The sequence below is a fragment of the Rhinatrema bivittatum genome, chromosome 12 (genome assembly GCF_901001135.1).
Source record: "Rhinatrema bivittatum chromosome 12, aRhiBiv1.1, whole genome shotgun sequence".
Taxonomy (NCBI): Eukaryota; Metazoa; Chordata; class Amphibia; order Gymnophiona; family Rhinatrematidae; genus Rhinatrema; species Rhinatrema bivittatum.
The window spans coordinates 41,079,246-41,101,854 of NC_042626.1; positions in this window are offsets into that span (position 1 = coordinate 41,079,246).

Genomic DNA, 22,609 nt, shown 5'->3' on the forward strand with positions numbered 1-22,609 from the left:
TGAACAGCATGACTGCACATCATCGTCCTCATCCTTCCGGTTGGGATGACCTGAAGGTAGGTCCTTTCCAATACCCAACGCCATGTGGTCTGAAGGCAGGTATATGAAAACTGTGAGAGGGAGTTCTCATGAAAAGAAACAACTGTAAAATAGTGCACACTTGATTGCATCTTGGAAAGCAAAGAAAGCTAGATGGCATTTGGATACCTGCTCTAAGGGAGAGAAATGCTTCTAAAAGCACTAATAAAAAGAGGAAATGAGTGTTTATGTTGTTGAATCTTTTGATCACGTAGAAGGGAAGTGGAAGCACTGATAGTACAGCATTGCAGGGGCCCAACATGGAACAACGTTTTCATTTGTATTCAGTCACAATTATCAAGGTGACATTAATACAGATTATAGGTAGCTTTCCAGAAAAGGGCCAGCTCCAGAGTGAGCCCTCCCTTGGACATGAAAGCTTTTGAAAGTCACAACCTTCGTGTCTACCATAAAATACTACTGTATGTTCGCCTACAATGAGTGACCCAACCATGGTACATTCTGCATCTTTTCAAAGGTAATACTGCATTAAATTAATGAATCCAAATTCTTAGCAGCTCTCATTGGGTACTCCTAAATGTCCCACTTGGGGATACAGATTTAGCAGGTCAGGCAGGCTTGAATCTCAGCATCCCAGCATCCCAGCCCCCAAAATACCATAGAATTGTTCGTGCTCCTTACACCTTGTAATCTAATTGCAGAATCAGGGGCAAAGCAATTATGAAGCACATTAACAAAAACACTTGCTTGCAGCTCTGCCAAACCGTGAAGTAGCCACATCGCCCACAACACTGATGGTTGCATTATCTAGGCTGCCCAAACTTCCTCTTCAAGGGGAGAGAGTGGCAGGGATGAGAAGACTGGCTGCATATTTTTTCTTCACCTCCCTCCAATGGGCCTTTAGATCATCCATTTTCAGCAGGCCTTTAGATCTTTTACCTCCCTACTGAATGGGTGTACAGCATTTATCCTGCAACACGTGGCATGCTAGTTTTGCAATTTGCCAAAAGCTGTGTGCACCCCAAACAAACTGCCTTCATGCTGTCGGATACATCTGACTAGCATTTCACTCTCAGCACGGCACAAATTTGCTTTCCTCAGACCAGTATTCTTTGCAGTCATTGTGGAAAGTTCTGAGAGGCAGAATTGTAGCTGGTTATCTTTTAAATATGAACAGTTTTCTTGTGCTTTTATTAGCACATGACTTGATAAATGATTGCCACTTAGATGGATAAATATCTGAAAACTGAAAATGAAATTTTGGCTGCCATAGCTAAAACAAATGTAGCCGATTAAGATGGTTAGCCATTTATACTGAAAACCTATCTGGCCAGCAATGTGTGAATGACCTGAGATGTGAGATAGCAATTTCAGGTAGGTGATGGTATTCAGGAGAAATAAAATAGGAAATGAGAGAAAATGTCCTATTTCACTTCAGATCATTTTCAAAACTAAATGATTTAAATTCCAATGAAATTGTGTCAGAATCTTGTTTCATTTTAAAAATCGATTAAAAAAAAGAAAAAAGTTGCCGGTCGGGCCTAGACCTAAGCCTGAAGTCTGGGCCTTGCTTAGGGAATAGGCGGACCCAAAATAGGAGCCCCCAGCCTACCCCCGACCGCAACTTCAATACCTAGGCCTAAGGCCTGGGCCGAGACCAGAGCAAAGGTCAGGACTCCAAAATGTTTTCACTTACCTGATCCGACATCCTAGCCATCTGGAGACTGGGTCCCAATGACTGGGCCTGAATCTGGACCCAGACCCAACATTGGGCCCTGACCAAGAGGCTGGGTCCTGATGCCTGGACCCAGGCTCAATTCCAGGGCCTAATCCAAAGGCCGGATCCTGAAGCCTGGGCCTCAGCCTAGGCCAGGGCCTGACTCTTGGGCCCAACCCAGAGACTAATGCTTGGGTATACAATTAGATGAAATTCTTACTATGAAAAAGCATATCAATAAACTGCTTAATTTAGGTTATGATAAATTGCGCATATTACATCGTTTGAAGCCTCTATTGTCTTTTGACGATTTTCGCTCAGTACTGCAGACTCTCATTTTTTCGGACTTAGACTATTGTAACTCAATTACTTGGTCTTCCAGCATGTACATTAAAACCTTTACAATTATGAGATGCGAGATAGCAATGTTGACCTGATGCCTGGACATTGGCGTAGGCCAGGGTCCAGGCTGAAGGCTGGGCCCCAACTCCACTGTTATTGCATCGGCCTGTTAGAAAGAAGTTGAAAAGACCTCATGATAAAGGGTTTGGAGAAGCCTCAAGTTTAAGAATGGTGCAGCCAGTGCAGTATGTTTGGTCTGGAATTCCATTATTATCTTAAACTTGAATGTATTGTAATGGGAGATACGTCCCATTACTCAGACTAAAGGAGAGTAAAGGGAAAGAGGAATCTAGAGTAGGCAGAGCTGGGGGGATGGTGGTGGGACAACTACAGCTCCCAGAGAGCCATGGGCTGAGGAAAACGGAGGTTGTGCAAGAACAGGCTCCAGGTGAAGACCCAGAGAAGAGCATGTGAAGAAGAGGAGCAGAATCCTGTGGGCCAAAATTCCCTAACTAAATTGCAGTGGAAGGAGTAGGAAGAGGCTGAAGCACTGATCACCTGAAAGTGAGTAATTCAGCCTATGGGTTTCCTAAAAGTGGGAGGTGGCAATCTGTCCACCTACATATGGGGGAAAGAGACAAGGCTCTCCTGGGACTTTGTAAGAAAACATTGTCTAAAGAACCTGGGCTATGAAAAGCAGCCTGCACTGAACTGCTATGCATAATTAACTGTACTGAGGGGAGAAGGAGGCAAGGCTATTTGTGGTCGTTATGTTGAAATCCTGACATAAAGAGAGAAAGACCATGGTCCTTGGAGAACCAGAGTCAAACTCTGGATTTAACAGAGCTATTCCAGCCTCAGATGTGGGTTTAGATCCTGTTGTAGTCCCATTATCCTTAGGATTCTGCAGAGGGAACTGGCCTGGGGAACTTCAACCTGTGGAATTCTACAGGGCGTGTCCTTACAATTTTCACATGTTTTTGAATGGTCTGCGATGCAAATCTTTACTGATCTGAACAGTCATGTCATCTTCTATGTTGTCATGTGTTAATCATTACAATTTAAATAAAATAAAATGGGACAGAGTAGGAAAATCTAGGGACCAAACTATATACATTAAAAAAAAGGACCCAGGGATCTAGGAAGGCCAGGTCCGGAAGGCCTCGGAATCTACTGCTTTGGTGGTGGCTTCATGCTGCAAGCTAGGAAGTTCTAGCTCATAATTTCACCTTTACTATACTTGCAACTATTGGTTTAAGTCATCCCTTGTTATCCTTGCCTACAATTTCATTCCTACATTATATTACATTGGCAACACATGTTCATTGATCATGGTATTAATGGAATGTATATATGTTACTGTAGCCATACCTATTGATTCTTGCCCTACTTGTAGGCCACATCGGGGCTTCCCTAGTGACCTCCATGCATACCAGCCCTCATCCCCATCTTCACACCCTTAGAGCACCCCTAGTAATCCCCATGCACACCCTATGCAGCCTCCACACCTAATCGTCACAATCTACTTATAGCACGTGGCTATAATGCTCCGTAATTGAAAGTATGTTGTAGGCCTTTCCAGGCCTGCTTGTGAGGACCACCCTCACTCCCTATCCAGGGAGTGAGGGTGGTCCTCACTCCCTGGATAGGGAAGAGCACCCTTATGTTTCACCACCAGAGACACCAGACTAGTGATGTCTCTGGCGGTAAATGGCTGGCGAGCTGGTGGTGGCATTGTGGAATGAGTCTGCCCCAGAAGAAGGCCTGGAAGAAGAACTGGATGTTGGGTGTCACAGGATGCATGCACATTAATGATACATGTGCAAATCTGCTCATGAACAAAAGTCCAACATGCATGCAAAAGTTACATGCATTTTATATTGCATGTGCAATTGTGAGTATATGATATAAAATTCTCGCGCATGTATATGCAAGCCGATATGCATGCAAATATGGGCTCTTGTGCAATTCTTTTAAACTTATCCTCTTTATTATGCTTATTGTAACTACCAGCTGACATACAAAATATTTTGTTTGCTGTTTTTAGCAATTTTCAACCAGGTCTGAAAGCATCTATTTGGGGGCATTAATTCTGCAAAAAGATTTTAAAAATTCACCATTCAGGTCCAAAAAGGAATGGGGGAGGAGAAGGAGGCACGGGTCTAGCAACTAATCCCATTAAAAATGGCCTCATTCTAAGAAGGGTGAGGATATTTTCAATGGTATGAGTTGAAAAGTGCTGTTTTAATCTTATCCTAAGTATTGTTCCAGCATTGGAGATCTGTGGTACTGCAGCAGGTAGGGAAACGGACAGGTAAGATTGGCTAATTTGACATTTTCTCTTTCTGTGTCTTCCAAATCCATAAACCTGAATAATGCTACCTTTAAGACTGCATAGAGTAAAGCAGCCGCATAGCAAAGGCTCAGATGTAGGAGGTCTTGGGGGTCATTATGAGGGGAAAAAGCTCCGTCGCTTACACTGATCCAGTTAGCTCAGACCTCCAGTATCCAAAATGTGGGAAAGGGAACAGTGCTGCTGCCTCTTCATCACCAAGGACCGGAAGCTGCATGATGCAAGCATTTATTATCAAGATCAAGGATGCAAGTGTTTGAGATCCTACTTGAAGTTAATGGTGTTGTCTGGGTGGCAGATTAAGTCAAAGGATTCAAGGGCTCCCAGTGCTAGCATGGCTGCTTATTATCCGCACAACTTACGCTGGTGCGTGTTATGTAGCCTGAGCTTCAGAAGTCAATTCCATCAGAGAAGAAGGAGAGAGAATGGCTGCTTTTTTTTTTTTCTCTTATTGAAGGCACTCTGGGGATATATTCCTTAAGCTTGCCCTGTCCTCTTCAATACGTGGCCTTGCGGCTTCATTCTAGCACATTTTGTGCTGCTTTTGTTTCCACAGCAACTGTGATGCCAGAGACATGAGGCCACATTTGTTCCAGGGGAGCTGGGATTATGGAGGAGGCTTGAAAACTGTTTCAGGGATAATAGGGAAATGAAAAAAAAAATACCAGAGAGTTCCAGGAGCTAAAACAAAATGTTGTTTCTTTTCTTCCTTAAAATGCTCTAGCTTGGTTTTAGTTCATGCTATATGAGTAGCAGAAATCACTCTCACGTAGCTGGCTCCATTCTCTCAGCCCACAACCTTCAATAAAATAACAGAAATGACACAGTCACCCTGATTAAGGCCGGTGGGTGCTGTCAGAGAGTCTGTGGAACAGTCCCCCTTCCCTAGTCACCACCACCAATAATAACCAAAATCAAGGAAGCATCATCAGCAAGGTCATTCTTGCAACTGTAAAATGTGAAAAGTAAACAAAAAAAAATGCCTGTTTCCTTCCAGAGTTTCTTTTCATCTTTTTTTTTCTTCCAGATCTCAGCAGGATTTCCTGCTCCAGCCCCACACAGTCAGTCAGTCTGGGCCCTGTGTGCGGGGCTACACTGCAGCTTCATCAACCACATGAAATTGAATCGCAATGTCCCTCAGCCCAGGTACCAGGAAACAGGTTCAGCAGCAGAGAAGCTCTGTGATGGCTGGACCTGTTCCCCACCCGTCCTCCCTGTGCCCTCCTGCACCCTCTCCATGATCTCTTGAGTCAGGAGCCACTTTGGAGATCTGATCGGTGCTATTAGTCAGCTGAACTGAATAGCAGCTTTTGTTACAAGAATGATATCAGATTTTTATTTAACCAGGCTCAAGATATACAAGGTCCAAGCACATTCAGATTACAAGAAGTATCCTTGTTAGCAAAGGTTGCACAAGTTTAGATAGTATAACTCTTGAGTCCACAAAAAACTTTAATTAATGCGATCTGTCCATTGTTTCCCTTCTTCACACCCAATATGCAGACCAGATTCTATTGTATAAATCTAATTGTTCCAGTGCAGGAGTTTTTGCTGCTTTGTTTTCCCAGCAAATAATGTGAAGGGATCCTTCTCTCATAAACAAGACACACAAACGAACACAAATAAGATTCAAAGTGAGTTGAAACTTAATTGATTTTCAGAAAAGTGTTTTCGAGAGGAGCTATCTAAACTTACAGTAGATAAGGTGACTGTGCCAGATGGGATACATGCGAGGGTAGTAAAGGGAACTCAGAGAAGTCCTAGCAGCTCTGCTAGCTGACATTTTCAATGCTTCTCTGGAGCTGGAAGTAGTTCTGGAGGACAGATGTGGTTCCTATTCATAAAAGTGGAAGAGGATGGATGGTCTGACCTCTGGTGAGCAAATTAATGGAATCACTGCTAAAACAGAGGACAGTGCAGTTTCTGGAATCCAATGGATTGCAAGATCTGAAGCAGCATGGTTTTAGAAACATAGAAACATAGAAATGACGGCAGAAGAAGACCAAACGGCCCATCCAGTCTGCCCAGCAAGCTTCACACATTTTTTCTCTCATACTTATCTGTTTCTCTTGGCTCTTAGTTCTATTTCCCTTCCACCCCCACCCTTAATGTAGAGAGCGGTGATGGAGCTGCATCCAAGTGAAATATCTAGCTTGATTAGTTAGGGGTAGTAGGTGTAGTAACCGCCGCAATAAGCAAGCTACATCCATGCTTATTTGTTTTTACCCAGACTATGTTATACAGCCCTTATTGGTTGTTTTTCTTCTCCCCTGCCATTGAAGCAGGGAGCTATGCTGGATATGCGTGAAGTATCAGTTTTTCTTCTCCCCTGCCGTTGAAGCAGAGAGCTATGCTGGATATGCATCGAAAGTGAAGTATCAGGCACATTTGGTTTGGGGTAGTAACCGCCCTAACAAGCCAGCTACTCCCCGCTTTGTGAGTGCGAATCCTTTTTTCTTCTCCCCTGCCGTTGAAGCTATGCTGGATATATGTGAAGTATCAGTTTTTCTTTTCCCCTGCCATTGAAGCAGAGAGCTATGCTGGAAATTCGTGATGTATCAGTCTTTCTCCCATGCCGTTGAAGCAGAGAGCCATGCTGGATATGCATCGAGAGTGAAGTATCAGGCACATTTGGTTTGGGGTAGTAACTGCCGTAGCAAGCCAGCTACTCCCTGCTTTGTGAGTGTGAACCCTTTTTTCTTCTCCCCTGCCTTTGAAGCAGAGAGCTCTGCTGGATGTGTGAAGTAACAGTTTTTCTTCTCCCCTGCCGTTGAAGCAGAGAACTATGCTGGATATGCATTGAAAGTGAAGAATCAGGCTTATTTGGTTTGGGGTAGTAACCGCCGTAACAAGCCAGCTACTCCCGTCTTTGTGAGTGTAAATCCTTTTTTCCACATTTCCTCTTGCTGTTCAAGCTTAGAGTGATGTTGGCGTCACAGTAACCATGTGTATGTTTTACCAGTGTATGTTTTACCAGTGGTAAGTCTTGTCAAATGAATCTGATCAATTTTTTTGATTGGGTGCCAGAGAGTTGTATCAAGGGAGAGTGCTAGATGTAGTGTACTTGCATTCCAGTAAGGTCTTGGACACAGTTCCACATAGGTAACGTGTAAATAAATTAAGCACGCTTGGTATGGGAACTAGAGTGACTGACTGGACTAGAAGCTGGCTGAGTGAGAGATAACAAAAGGTAGTGATAAATGCAATTCACTCTGAAGAGAGAGGCTTTACTAGCAGTGTGCCTCAGGGATCAGTCCTTGGACTGATTCTTTTCAACATTTTTGTGAGCGAAATAGTAGAAGGATTGTCAGAAAAGGTTTGTCTTTTTGACAATTATACCAAAATCTGCAACAGGGTAGACAACCAGAAAGGTGTACAAAACATGAGGAGAGATCTAGCGAAGCTCAAGGAATTGTCTGCGGTCTGGAAGCTAAGATTTAATGCTAAAAGATGCAGAGTTATGGATTTAGAATGCAAAAACCCAAGGGAGAGGTACAGTATTAGGGGTGAAATTCCTCTAAACATGAAAGAAAAGCAGGCTCTGGGGGTTGATTGTATCTGATAATCTTAAGGTGGCCAAACAGGTGGATAAATCAACAGCATAAGCCAGAAAGATGCTTGGCTGCATAGGGAGAGAAATGATTAACAGAAAAAAGGAGATGATATTGCCCCTGTATAGGTCTCTGGTAAGACATTTGGTATACTGTGTTCAATTCTGGAGACTGTACCTTCAAAAGGATATAAACTGGATGGAGGTAGTCCAGAGGGTGGCTACTAAAATGGTCAGTGGTCTTTGTTCTAAAGCATATGGGGATAGATTAAGGCTCTAAACATGTATACCCTAGATGAAAAGTGAAATAGGAGAGATATGATAGAGATATTTAAATACTGTATCTCAAAAGTTTCCATGCTCAGGAGGCGAGGTTCTTTCAATGGAAAGATGGCTTTAGAATGAGGGATCATGGGATGAGGGTGATGGGGATAGACTTTTGAGTAATCTTGGGAAATATTTCCTTATAGTTATGGTAGTGCATGGATGGAATGGCCTCCCAGTGGAGATGGAGACAAAGGTGGTATCTGATTTCAGAAAGCATGGGATAAATACAGGGGATCTCTGAGGGAGTGTTCAAAATTGTAAAGCAAAATTAGTTGGGTGATTGGACAGACTAGATAGGCCATACAGTCTTTTTCTGCCATTATTTTATGTTTCTATTTGTGTAGTAGTCAATTGTCTGCATGCAAAAGTTGATTAATCAGTTTCCTTGATGTAGAGTATAGCTTAGTCTTTTCTCTCCAGTAATCTAAAAGACAGATGGAATCTAGAACCATCTTTTGACCGCACAGAAGCATTTTCCAACACCTTGGATGAAAAATTATGCACCTCACAGTATTCCCTCCATATGCAAATGTGGCTGCCCACCTGCCAACATCCCTTCCAACATAAAGATCTTACATTAAACTTGGGGGAAAAAAGACAAAAGTATGATATGCACAATGCAGTAGCCTGAATAAGAATTCCTGGCTTTTACAGCAGATCCAGATTTTCCTAGAAGTCCTTCAAATATGTGCCCAATCGTTGGAGCCAGGAATCTGAAGATCTGTGTTCCATTTCTGTATAAGACTCCATGACATTCCCTCATCACCCATGTCATCCCTTACATATCCTGACATTATTTAAAATTTTATCCCTTAAAAAATTGTCCAAGAAATCTCAATCCTGCTTTATTCCAATCAACCTTTATTGTAACAGTCACTTTAATGATATCAAGTGTGGTGAATTTTTGGATTTCAGGCTTGAGATTCTTAGGTTATGCTAACTGTTGTCATAAAGAGTGAGACTGTGGGGTAGATTTTAAAAAGCATTTACTCGAGCAAAACTGGTTTTTGCTCAAGTAAATACACTTTACTCAAGTAAGTGGGCTTTTCAAAATTGCTACAATATATGCCATTGAATTGTCCATAGGATTTACTCAAGTAAGTGCACTTTACTCGAGTAAATAGCTTTTGAAAATTGCTATGATAGTATGTCACATTTACATGCGTAACTCCTTTGAAAATGACCCCCTGTGCTTTTTAGGTCTAATTGGTAACAGCTACAAGTGGAAGTACTGAAAATGATTTAGCTACAGCATGCTTGGAATATATATTTATATAATCTTTAGTGGCACTAGCATGACCTTATACTGAGGAAATTTAAGTTGTTTACTCCAAAGAGTAATGGTCATTTCTTAGGAAAAACATAAGTTTATGCATAGGTATTAGTTACACTGAAATAAGTAAAATGTTCTTGGAATGTAATGCATATTGATAAAATGCAATAAATATTCATGTAGAGTATGATACTCTGGCCATTGATTTGTCCAGTGCTTGTTATCACTGTCCTAAGATGATATATAAGGTGTGAAATATTACTGCGTCACTCAGAACTCGCATATCTTTTGTTAGCTGCCGGTGGCATATATTGTCTGTGTGTGCATGATCAGATAATACAAATAAGGAAGTAAGCTAATTGCCTTCTGTTTTCTTAGAGATAAAAGATTTTTCTTTAAAGCTTTGAAATTGGTACAAGTAGAAGTGCACAAAGGCAGGCTAATGGGCCTCAGGTAAATCCCTTAAAAAGGATTTTCCACACAAGCTGCTCGCATACACTTATGTGAAAAAAGAAATAAAGTGATAAGAGGAACTTTTCTTATTTGGCTACCATTCATACCATCATCATATCTTTCCTATCACAATGACAAATCAATTCCTTTCTTGTTTTTTAGTGCAATTAAAATCACTTAACTGACCAGGCTACAGCACATAGTCCTCTGTACATCTACTATCTTCCACAAGTTGAAACAACGCATTTCGAAATCCTTCAGCATTTACTTCCCAGCAATGTTACTCAAGCGGATCATTCTGGTTTAACATTGGTACTATCCAGACACACACTCTTTATACGTCAGCATGACCTATGAAATAATAGCAATTAGCTACCAGGGATCATTGTCTAAACATTCAAATCAAAGAATACCAATCTAGCAACTCATTAAGACCAGTGGGTGCAATTGTTTGAAGAATGTAAATCCAAAATTGCTCCCTATAATTTAATTGAACATTCCTATCTCCTCCTCTGATTGCAGGCAAGATTTGTTCCAAAACAATATCTGTTGAAATACATGACCATAGTCAATCCAATGCCCAACTGTCTCAGGTGTGACCACCTCCTCTCAGCTACCTATTTAACCCCATATCCCAATTTCCCTATTACATTTGAAAGAGACAACTCTGTCACATTGTTATTCTAAAAAATAGCTATGGCCTCAGCATAGATCATTTGCATACAACAGTTCAATTACTTAACATATTCTCAATCCCCAGGGATGACCATGCTCTTGCCTGCGGAATTTCAATTCACAAGTTCTCCAGTGTAGCACTGTTGGGGATGCAGGGCCATCAAAGCTTTGCCCTCAGGTTATTCTGCAATCTGATACTTAATTATCAATGAAGTTCTTAGTGGTGCAATGATGTCCTGGCCTCGTGAGATAAGGTAAGCAATATGGGGGTGGACAGAATAGTAGAAACAATGCTGCCTGGTATTCAATATAGTGCTTATTGAAATGCAATTGCAGCAGGGGCATTGTGCACTTGGACTTACCGGAGCACAGCCTCATATGGAGAAGCCACCTCACTGTCATGTCTTGGAGTTCTCTTTTAATTAAAATTAAATATATGCCAATGTCAACACTGTGGAGGGGGGAGGAGGAGGGGGTTCTCTTGCATTACTCCAGAAGCCTTCACACAGAAGGCCCTTACTACATGCCACTTATGAACTGAAGCAAGGGCCACATGGCTCAGGAGCAGTGGATCACTGGATGCCCACACATGTAGGAGAAGGAGAACAGGTCTGGAAGTAGAGTCACTGACTCAGCTCTACAAGAATGCCCCTGGGCCATGGCAGAGGCCCAGCAACAGCCCCCTTCACCCACCCTATGGTAGCAGCAATGCACCTCCAACATATCCAACAACACTCGGACCACTAATCAATGAACCAAACCCAAGAGGAAAGGACCAGCATGTCTGTGTTGGCACCCAACCCCACCATGGCACCTGCAACTGGTAAAAAGGGAAGTATCTTCCACCCTATCCAACAGCTGTAGCAGAAGGCTGGAGACTCCCACCGACACAGAAGCCAGGTAGGCTGAGGACTGGACCACAACAGGGAAGCAGAAGCTTCTGAGCACACAGGGCTGGAGAAGCTGAAACTCAAACCCCCAGAGAACGAACTAATAACCAGGTAGCCTACGGAAGGAGGGGTGAAAGGAAGCGGAGGATGCAATTCTTATCAAAACTTCCTGAAGAGGCTGCTGAGTGGGCTAGCCCACCTTTAAATTGTGCTTACAGGCTCACCCCCCAGCCTCTGCCCCCTCCCTTGATCTGGAGGTGGAGCACTTTCCCAGTTTGGCCTCCTCCCTTAACCAGGGATGGGTCAGCTCCTGAATGCGGGGGGCACTTAATGTAGCAGTATTTAAACAAGCTGCACTTTAATAACTCTTTTAGTGCAACCTACAAATGCTTTAATATCATTTACGCCAGATAATTAGCCAATATAAAAATACACAAGTAAGCTGACAAATGTATACATATAAGTGTCTTTTAAAATAGCAAATTGCACATGTAAATGTTAGCCCCTCTCTGGAACACCCCTAGACTATCCCTTCTTTACACATGTATATGTGCACACTAAAGTGAAAATGCATGCACATTTTTTTACTTTTACAAAATATGGAATATGTGAGCAGATGCTACTTAGGCATTTATATGCAAATTTTTATGTACATAAAGTTTTGAAAATTCACGCCTTTATGTGAAGAAAAGGAGTTGTGCTGGGGATGATGCCAGAAGGACCCTGGTAAAGTACATACACAGGGAGTTCATTTTGTAATCCTTGCATGTACTTCACCTCATAAACTTGATATCTGCCAAGTACACAGGTTAAAATATCTCCACGGAACAGGTTCACCTTGGGATTTTCAAAAGGAAACTGGCTTGCAGGCCCATGGAGACAAAATACCTGTGGTCTAGCATGTACCACAAAGGGTATGAAAATTACCCTCCTCACGTCACTTAGACATGCAACAATTAAGAACTGACTCAATTATGAAACCTACTAAGACTACGTCCTGTCATCAAGAAGTTAAACCTAATCACAGTGGTCCACATGGAAACCACATAGCTGGATTAATGTAATGTACTGTACAAGGGTCTAACAGATAAATCACTTCACAAACTCCAGATAATACAGAACTTGTCCATTGCTCCTGCAATTTTCAAAAGCTCTGGGTAAACAGGTGCTTGCACATGGAAAAGAAAAGCTTTGCAAAATTGCCCCAAAGTAATTAAGTGGATAGTGAAAGGAGATTAAGTTGTGATATTTCAAAATTGTTCTAATTCAACCAATTTTTGTGTGTTATAGGCACAGCTCCCGGTTACCTGGGGCAGATTTTTTTTTTTTGTTAATATTCTGCAGCAAGAGTTAGCTAATTCTATATTAGATTTTTCAAAATTCTGTGGCAATTATGTCTCAAATTTAAATAATTGTGCATAAAGAATTTCAGCTTACTGTGCAAAAAAAATGTGAATATTTTTTAAATGAAAACCTCTCACATTGTTTTTGAATAGAATTTAAATGATATAGGAATACAACATTTTTTTCCCAGCACAAAAACCAACTGTTTATCAAGAAATGAATTACAAACTTCTAACTATGAAATGTCACTTTTCTTTTGGAGGGCTCCCTTCACAGAGGAGAACTGGCCATCCCCGCGGCAGCATTGCTGTTCCTCCCCCTGTGGGCTCGCTCGAGGCTGACATTCTCTTTGCCCGACAGACTACTCCTACAAAATGTGAGTGGTAACAGCATGCTGCCAAAGCCACGCACCAAAAGGGCGTGCCCCTGTGCTTCATTTTTTTCCCTTTTCTTTTTCCTAGTCTGTTTCATTTCCAATGGGACAGAAAAGAAAGAGTAAGACTTTTATTACCTCCTCTGCGTCGGTCACTGGCCCCATACACCCTCAACTGAGGTTTTCATTTAAATAGAACGATAGAGGGGAAAAAAGGGAGGGCTGCTTCTTCTTTCTTAGGAGCCCCTCAGAGTCCACACACTTAGAACCAATGTCAGGAAATATTTCTTCACCGAGAGGGTGGTGGATGCCTGGAATGCCCTTCTGGAGGAGGTGGTGAAGACTAAAACTGTGAAGGATTTCAAAGGGGTGTGAGATAAACACTGTGGATCCCTAAAAGGCTAGAGGATGAGAATAAATAAAAAAGCTAAATGGGCACGGAGCGGCAGTTACTACCCTTAAGAGAAACATGGGGGTAACCTGCACGGAGCGGCAGTGACTGCCTTGGGAAGCTTGTTGGGCAGACTGGATGGGCCATTTTGGTCTTTTTCTGCCGTCATTACTATGTTACCTCCCCCACAGCCATATCAAACTTCTACCGCTCCTGGAGTAGATGATACCTTGGGTTTGGTAGTATCCCATTGGGTTCCTGTAACTCTCTTTGTCCTGTAACAAATGCTGTTTCTACACCTTCTACTTTGTCGGTTTCCACTGTATCTGTGCAAGAGATTTCTCCTGCAACTACTTTGGCAAATGTTGAGAAAGCTGCTCAAGTGTTAAGAGTTCCTTTGCCGTCTGTGTTTTTTTCTATTAATACCCTAGAGGAAGTTGTGGAACCTTCAAATATTTCTTTAATAGATACAGTATAGGGAGAATTGTTAGTAAATTAGAAAAAAACATGTCTGATTCAATGTCATAGTTGTGCCAGATTATGGATAAAATTGAGGGAACAGGATGTCTATTTGAATACCCTGGAACATTTGGTGCCGACTGTGAACTCTCTGGTTGTTTCTCTTCAGAAGGAAGGACCAGCTTATATTAAAGATAATTTAATATTGCTTTCCCAACTAGATAATATGGAAAATCAATTTTGGGGAGAAATTGTGTTTCTTTAATTTTCCCTGTACTAGGTTATCTGCAAATTAATTATTTAAAAAATATATTGTTGCAATATTGTCTATACCAGAAAGCAAATGTCCCAACCTTTCAAATATCTATTACCTACTGAAAGCTAGAAGGTTTGTTGCAGGTGAGGGTGCATTGGACTCTATTTCATTGGTGAGTCCATCTATCTCTGATTTCCTTGTGTCATCTCTTGATGACATTTCTGCTGGAGCCCATCTAGTAGTTTCCTTTTCATTACAACAAGATAGAGATATGATGTTCCAGAAGATTTAGCTTTTGTGGACAATATTGTAGGAGGCAATTCCTACAATTAAAATCTTAAAAGTGAGTTTTAAAAGCCTGGTGTGTGCCAAAGCTGGGAGATACACAAGTATGTTGGGCCAGTGCACGCTGAACATATTTTAAAAGCTGCCCATATATGTGCGTATCTCTGGTTCAGGTGCAAATGAAAAAGTCCAAAAAAGAGGCGGCGAATGGGCATGGTCTGGGAGGGGCATGGGCATTCCTGAATTTATGAATGAAACCAGCACTTAAAAACTTGCTCACCGAGGTCTGCCTACTGCATAACTTTACTTTTGCTATGGATGGCACGTAAGTCCTAAAACAAAAAAATATAGGCAGATCAGAAGGGTTTTAAGCGTCAGGGTTAACAGGGGAAAAGGAAGGCTATTTAAGGTGGTTAGGAAGTCCTACCCCTTTCCTGGGCAAACTGGGAATGAAGTGGTTTAACTGGTAATTGTGTTGGCACACATTTCTATTAAAGTCCCCCCACTTACACGGTAGAGGCGGCATTTGTGCGTAAATGTGCGCGTTCATATAATATTGTGCACACATGTTCACCCTATTGTATACCATGCGTGCCTATATGTGCGTATGTTATAAAATGGCAGGTCTCTGGGCACAAGCCAGCATATGTGTGTCCATGTGCGCCTGCGTGCTGGTATTAATGTTACTGTCTATGGTTTTGGCCCTGGGAGCTTCATTTTTCCTCAAATACCCTTGTAAATATCTCATAATATGTCAGAAAAGTCAATTTGTGTTTATAATTCCTTTGCACTTGGAGACCTTTATCGAGGATAAAACTGCGGGGTGATAATAAGGACTCTGGGTAACATTTATAATATTATGTACTCCAGGGCCAGTGCAAAGGTCTGTAGTGTCCTAGGCAGACCAATGTAACACCACCTCCCCCCCCCCAAAACCCACCGTGAGCTGAATGTGCACTCTGACAGAGGTAGGTATTTAGAGTTTATGGTCTAACAGTGCTTGCTCTTGCTCTCTCACACGCATGATCCATGATTGCTGTTCAGCTTGGAGAAGAGAAGGCTGAGTAGGGGATATGATAGAGGTCTTTAAGATCATGAGAGGTTTTGAACGTGTAGATGTGCGGTTATTTACACTTTCGAATAATAGAAGGACTAGGGGGCATTCCATGAAGTTAGCAAGTAACACATTTAAGACTAATCGGAGAAAATTATTTTTCACTCAACACACAATAAAGCTCTGGAATTTGTTGCCAGAGGAGGTGGTTAGTGCAGTTAGTGTAGCTGGGTTCAAAAAAGGTTTGGAATGGATAAGTTCTTGGAGGAGAAGTCCATGAATGGCTATTAATCAATTATACTTAGGGAATAGCCACTGCTATTAATTGCATCAGTAGCATGGGTTCTTCTTAGTGTTTGGGTAATTGCCAGGTTCTTGTGGCCTGGTTTTGGCCTCTGTTGGAAACAGGATGCTGGGCTTGATGGACCCTTGGTCTGACCCAGCATGGCAATTTCTTATGTTCTTATGTTCCTTGTTTCGCATTTTGAAAATGGTGCCCTCGCATGCCTCGATGGCGCCCCGCCCACTAATTCTGCCCTAGGTGACCGCTTAGTCTCGCCTAATTTTTGCGCCAGCCCTGATGTACTCCTCCTGATATGAAGTAATCTATTTTCTACAATTGTTTCTTTAATGTCCCCCCCAAAATGTGGGCTTTTGCATAATTATAGAAGGGCGACCAGGAAGGTGGAGGGTCTTCATCGGATGACATACGAGGAGAGATTGAAGAATCTAAATATGTACACCCTGGAGGAAAGGAGCAGGGATGATATGATTCAAACTTTCAGATACTTGAAAAGCTTTAATGATCCAAAGACAACGACAAACCTTTTCCGTCAGAAAAAAATCAGCAGAACCAGAGGTCACGAGCTGAGGCTCCAGGGAGGAAGACTAAGAACTAATGTCAGGAAGAATTTCTTCATGGAAAGGGTGGTGGATGCCTGGAATGCCCTTCCGGAGGAAGTGGTGAAGTCTAAAACTGTGAAGGACTTCAAAGGGGCGTGGGATAAACACTGTGGATTCATCAAGTCTAGAGGATGTGAATAAAGAGGAGGCAGCAAAACACTGCACGGAGCGGCAGTAGCCACAGAGGCATTCACGGAGCGGGATGCCAGTGGTTGGTGTTCCACCTTCACGGAGCGGAAGGATGGAGCGCTGCCATCTCCAAAAAACCCCAAAGAAACCAGGGGTGGGTAAGAGTATGGGGCAGGGGTGTGGCCTGCTTGTTTGCAGCGGTTGCTACCCCTAATTGAGCTGGATGTTCACTTGGATGCAGATCTGGCGCTGCTCTCTACATTGGTGGTGGGGTGGAGGGGAATTAGGGCTGGAGGGTACTGGAAGCCAATAGTAACAGGTGGGAGAGAGAAAAGGAAAAAAAAAAAAAGGATAAAGTGCGTAGCTTGCTGGGCAGACTGGATGGGCCATTTGGTCTTCTTCTGCCGTCATTTCTATGTTTCTATGGTTCTATGGTTGAAAATTCAAACCCATTTAGACGGATATCTAAAATGTTATCTGTCTAAATGGCAAAACGGTGATAATTTTTGCTGTATACAGCTACATTCTAGAATATAGCCATATACATTGGGGGTGGGCTGGAGGTGGGTGGGAGGCATTCCCGGGAAGAGCAGAATTAGCCGCATAACTCCAATATTCAGAGTAAGCCGCTTAACTTATGTGGCTAACTTTGGTCACACCATAGGGCTGTCCTAAAGTTAGGTGGATATACTTACTTGGCTAGCTCTAAGATAGCCGGGTATATTATTTATTTTATTTATTTATCTATTTTTATATACCGGTGTTCGATTTTACATATCACATTGGTTTATATTCAAACAAAAATGCAGGAAATCAGGCGTTTCCTTTGTCTAATACATTGAACATTTATAATATGGAAATTGTTAACAAGGAATATAAAAAGAACATGGAGATGGTTAACACTACGGGTTGCACGAAGGGGTGCACAAAGGGGAGTGCCCCTTTGGCGCGCCCCTTCGGCGCGTGACGCATAGCGCACGACGCCTGGTGTTCTGGCGCCATTTATCGGTCCTGCGCTGTCATCAGTGACGTCGTGGGGGTGGGTCTCCCGATCGGGGATCTCACATCGCCCCTCCCCTCACCGTTCCAGATTAAATCCCTTCACTTTTCTTTCCTTTCTCATCACTGTGAGTTGTAGCAGGGTGCCCGGTGACGGTGGTGGGTGGCCTCTCTGTCTGAGGGCGGCCGGTTAACAGTCCTGCGCTGTCATCAGTGTCATTCAGTGGTGCTGCTGCGCTGCCGAATATCCTGGTTAAGTTAGCCAGTTAGGTGTGTCCAACTAACTTAACTAGCTGATCTGCGGCTGAATATCAGCCTCATTGTGTTTACTAGATGGTTTGGGGGTTTTTTTTGCCTTACTTTTGCTTTTCCTATTTTTCATCTGATGTAAATAGTGCAACTATCCTTTTTATATATTCTTGAAAAAGTATTTTTCTAAGTATATGAGCTTATGTATGCTGAATATTCCTTCTGTATCAGCAGTTTGTCATATTGGCACAGAAAAATACATGCACATATGTTGGGCACATGGTATTGACACCAAAAAGGGTTGAATTAGCACAAGTTTGAAACTTGTCAGTAGTAGTGCTAGTTGTCAAGGCTCCTATGAAATGAAGTGAATGCCAGCTGGGACACCAGCAGTTGCTGGTTTCCAAAACACATCCAGGTCTTTATAGCTGGTATATAGTTGGCCAGATATGCAGGTTCAAGACCCTTTGTATTAAGATGACCCTTTAGAAGAATTTCATCACTTCATCCAATGTTTATATCAAAATAATCTTTGGTTTCATCTAAGAGAACTTTGAAAGTTAAAACATTCTGATGGCTTTTTCTGTCCACTCCAACCTCACCCCTCCTCTCCTGTTTCCTTCAGGATAGGGAAAATAGGAGGGGAGGCTTTGCTCTGTCTGCTCCAGCCACAGCATCACCCTTCTGCTCCTGTTCTCTGCAGGCTGCTTCTGAGGGGAACCTAAGAGCATAAGAAATTGCCATACTGGGTTAGACCAGGGTCCATCAAGCCCATATCCTGTTTCCAACAATGGCTAATCCAGGTACCTGGCAAAATCCCAAACAGTAAATAAATCCCATGCTGTTATTGAACAATGCTAAGTAATGGCTATTTCTTAAGTCTGCTTAGTTAATAACAACTTATTGACTTCTCCTCCAGGAATTTGTCCAAATGTTTTTTAGACCTAGCTAAACTAACTGCCCTATGTACATCCTGTCGTAATGAATTCTAAAGCTTAATTGTGCATTGAGTGAAAATGAATTTTCTCTGATTTGTTTTGAATGTACTACTTACTAACTTCATGGAATGCCTCCTAGTCTTTGTATTTTTTGAAAGAGCAAATAATCGATTTACTTTACCTATTCTATTCCACTCATGATTTTATAAACCTCTATCATATCCCCCCCCCCCCCCCCCAAGTCGTTTCTTCTGCAAGCTGAAGATACCTATCCTCTTTAGCCTTTCATCTCCTTTATCATCTAGATACCCTTCTCTGTATCTTTTCCAATGCAACTATATCATTTTTTAGATATGGTGACCAGAACTGTACACAGTACTTTAAGGGCATGACTTTAAAAAGCATTTATATGTTTAAAATTGGGTTTTGCACATAAATGCATTTTACTCGTGTAAGTGGACTTTTGAAAATTGCTACAACGTATGCCATTAAATTGACCATAGGATTTTCAGGTGTAAATGCACTTTATGCGCATAAATGGCTTTTTAAAAATTGCTACAATAATATGTTACATTTATACATAGAACTCCTTTTAAAATGATCTTCTATGTGCGGCCTCACCAAGGAGCAATACAGAGGCATTATGGCATTTACCATTTTATTCTCCATTCCTTTCCTAAGAATTCCTAGCTTTCTGTTTGCTTTATTGACTACCTCCATACCGAAGATTTCAATGTATTGTCCACTAGAGATGTGCATTCATTGTGGTTTGGGGGGACCTGAACCATGAAACTGATTTTCCCCGAACTTCGGGGAAAATTCGTTTTTCGGGTTAGTGCGGGGGGAGGGGCTTATTTATTTAAAAAAAAAAATGGGGACTCCTGACCCCTCCCCAAGACTTGCCAAAAGTCCCTGGTGGTCCAGCGGGGGTCCTGAGCGATTTCCTACACTCGGGCCATCAGCTGCCAGTATTCAAAATGGCGCTGATAGTCTTGCCCTTACGATGTCACAGGGGCTACCGGTGCCATTGGTCAGCCCCTGTCACATGGTAGGGGCATGTGACAGGGGCTGACATGGTAGGAGCATGTGACAGGGGCTGACCAATGGACCCGGTAGCCCCTTTGACATCATAAGGGCAAGGCTATTGGCGCCATTTTGAGTCATAGCAGGCCTGACAGCCCGACGGCATGGAGGGAGAGATCACTCACGGGACCCCGCTGGACCACCAGGAACTTTTAGTAAGTCTTGGGAGGGATCGGGATGGTTGGGGGGTGTAAGAAAGTAAAATTGAAGGGTTGGGGTGTTTTTTTTTAAATAAATGTGCCCCTCCCCCCACACTAACCCGAAACACATGCTCCTACCATGTGACAGAGGCTGACCAATGGCACCTGTAGCCCCTGTGACATCGTAAGGGCAAGGCTATCAGTGCCATTTTGAGTCATAGCAGGCCCGACGGCATGGAGGGAGAGATCGCTTGCGGGACCCCGCTGGACCACCAGGGACTTTTAGTAAGTCTTGGGGATGGATCAGGATGGTGGGGGGTTATAAGAAAGTAAATGTGAAGGGTTGGGGTGGGTTTTTTTTCCGATTCATTTTTTTTTTTATTATTCGTTTTTCCGGTTTCGGGTTCGGGTTCCAGTTTCATTTTTGGCAAGCGCCCGAACCAAAACCTGACCTGAGCCAGAAAAACAAAGCTCATCTCTATTGTCCACTATGATGCCCAGATCCTTTTTATGGGTGGTAACTCCTAATGTGGAACCTAACATCGTGCAATTACAGTGTGGGTTACTTTTCCCTACAAGCATCACATTTCACTTGCCCACATTAAATTTAATCTGCTATTTGGACACTCCGTCTTTCAGTCTCTCAAGGTCCTCCTGCAATTTATCACAATCTGCCCACTCACCACCAGAGTGATAAGTAATTCACTTTAACTCCAAAAAACCCTAGTACATCCCTGAACTAAAAAAACTGAAACATGACCTCAGAATGAAATAAAAACAATGGCGCAAAGACCTCTCCCCAACCAGCTTGCCCTATACAAATTCTCCTTACACACCTATAGATCCACCATCCTCAAGACAGAACATGACTACTATGCCACTAAAATCCATGACTACCAATATAACCCCAAAGCACTATTCAGCTATGTAGCCAACCTCACAAAAATGCTACCCCCCCCACCACCATCTCTGATGAGGATTCCAAAAGTAAATGCAATGAACTTGCCCATTTCTTTAATGAGAAAATTGCAAAAATCCTCCTATGCTTCCCCTCATCCACCCCACATACACCCCCCCCCCCCCCCCCCCCGAAAACCCACAAAGCCATCTTAGACTCACTTGACAACATCTCCCCCATGGAAATCAAAACTATTCTAAAGAAAACAAACCCATCATCGCATCCTTCTGACACCATCCCCACCAAATCCCTCTTAGCTATCCCAGACACAATTGCCACCCGCCTAGCTGTGATAATCAACTATTCATTCTCTCATGGTAAAGTTTCGGACTCCTTAAAACTGGCCATAGTCAAGCCTATCCTAAAAAAACCCAACCTTGATCCCTCTGATCCTACCAATTACTGGCCCATCTCAAACCTTTCCTTCCTTGCAAAAATCATGGAAAAAGTTGTTAACACCCAACTCACAGACCACTTAGAAAATCACAACATTCTATTCCCATCCCAATTCGGATTCCGTAAGTTCTTCAGTACGGAAACCCTCCTAATCTCCCTCACAGACACCCTCCTCAAAGGACTCGACCATGGCCACTCCTACATTCTCGCCCTACTTGACATCTCCTCTGCCTTTGACACCATAAGCCACAACATTCTAATTAACCGTCTCTCAGAAATCATCATCACAGGAACTGCCCTGCTCTGGTTTAAATCCTACCTCGAGAACAGATCCTACAAAGTTAGAATTGGAAATTCGGAATCCACACCCATCAAACTAACACAAGGCATCCCCCAAGGATCCTCCCTCTCATCCACCCTCTTCAACATTTACCTACTGCCCCTCTGCCAATTGCTCTCGGACCTCGGCCTCAACCACTTTATTTATGCGGATGATGTCCAAATCATCATCCCCATCCAAGAATCCCTCTCAAAGGCCCTCCAGACCTGGGAAAACTCCTTCACTGCCATAAACCACCTCCTCACCAACCTCCACCTTGCCCTAAACACCTCAATAACTGAGCTCCTGATCATTTCCTCCAACCACAATTTAGCGCCCTCTCCCAACAGTAACCACCTCCCCGCCGATATCACTTTCCCACAAAATATACAAGACCTTGGTGTCACCATCGACAACCAATTAAACCTAAAAAAATTCATCAATGCATAAGAACATAAGAACATAAGAAAATGCCATACTGGGTCAGACCAAGGGTCCATCAAGCCCAGCATCCTGTTTCCAACAGTGGCCAATCCAGGCCATAAGAACCTGGCAAGTACCCAAAAACTAAGTCTATTCCATGTAACCATTGCTAATGGCAGTGGCTATTCTCTAAGTGAACTTAATAGCAGGTAATGGACTTCTCCTCCAAGAACTTATCCAATCCTTTTTTAAACACAGCTATACTAACTGCACGAACCACATTCTCTGGCA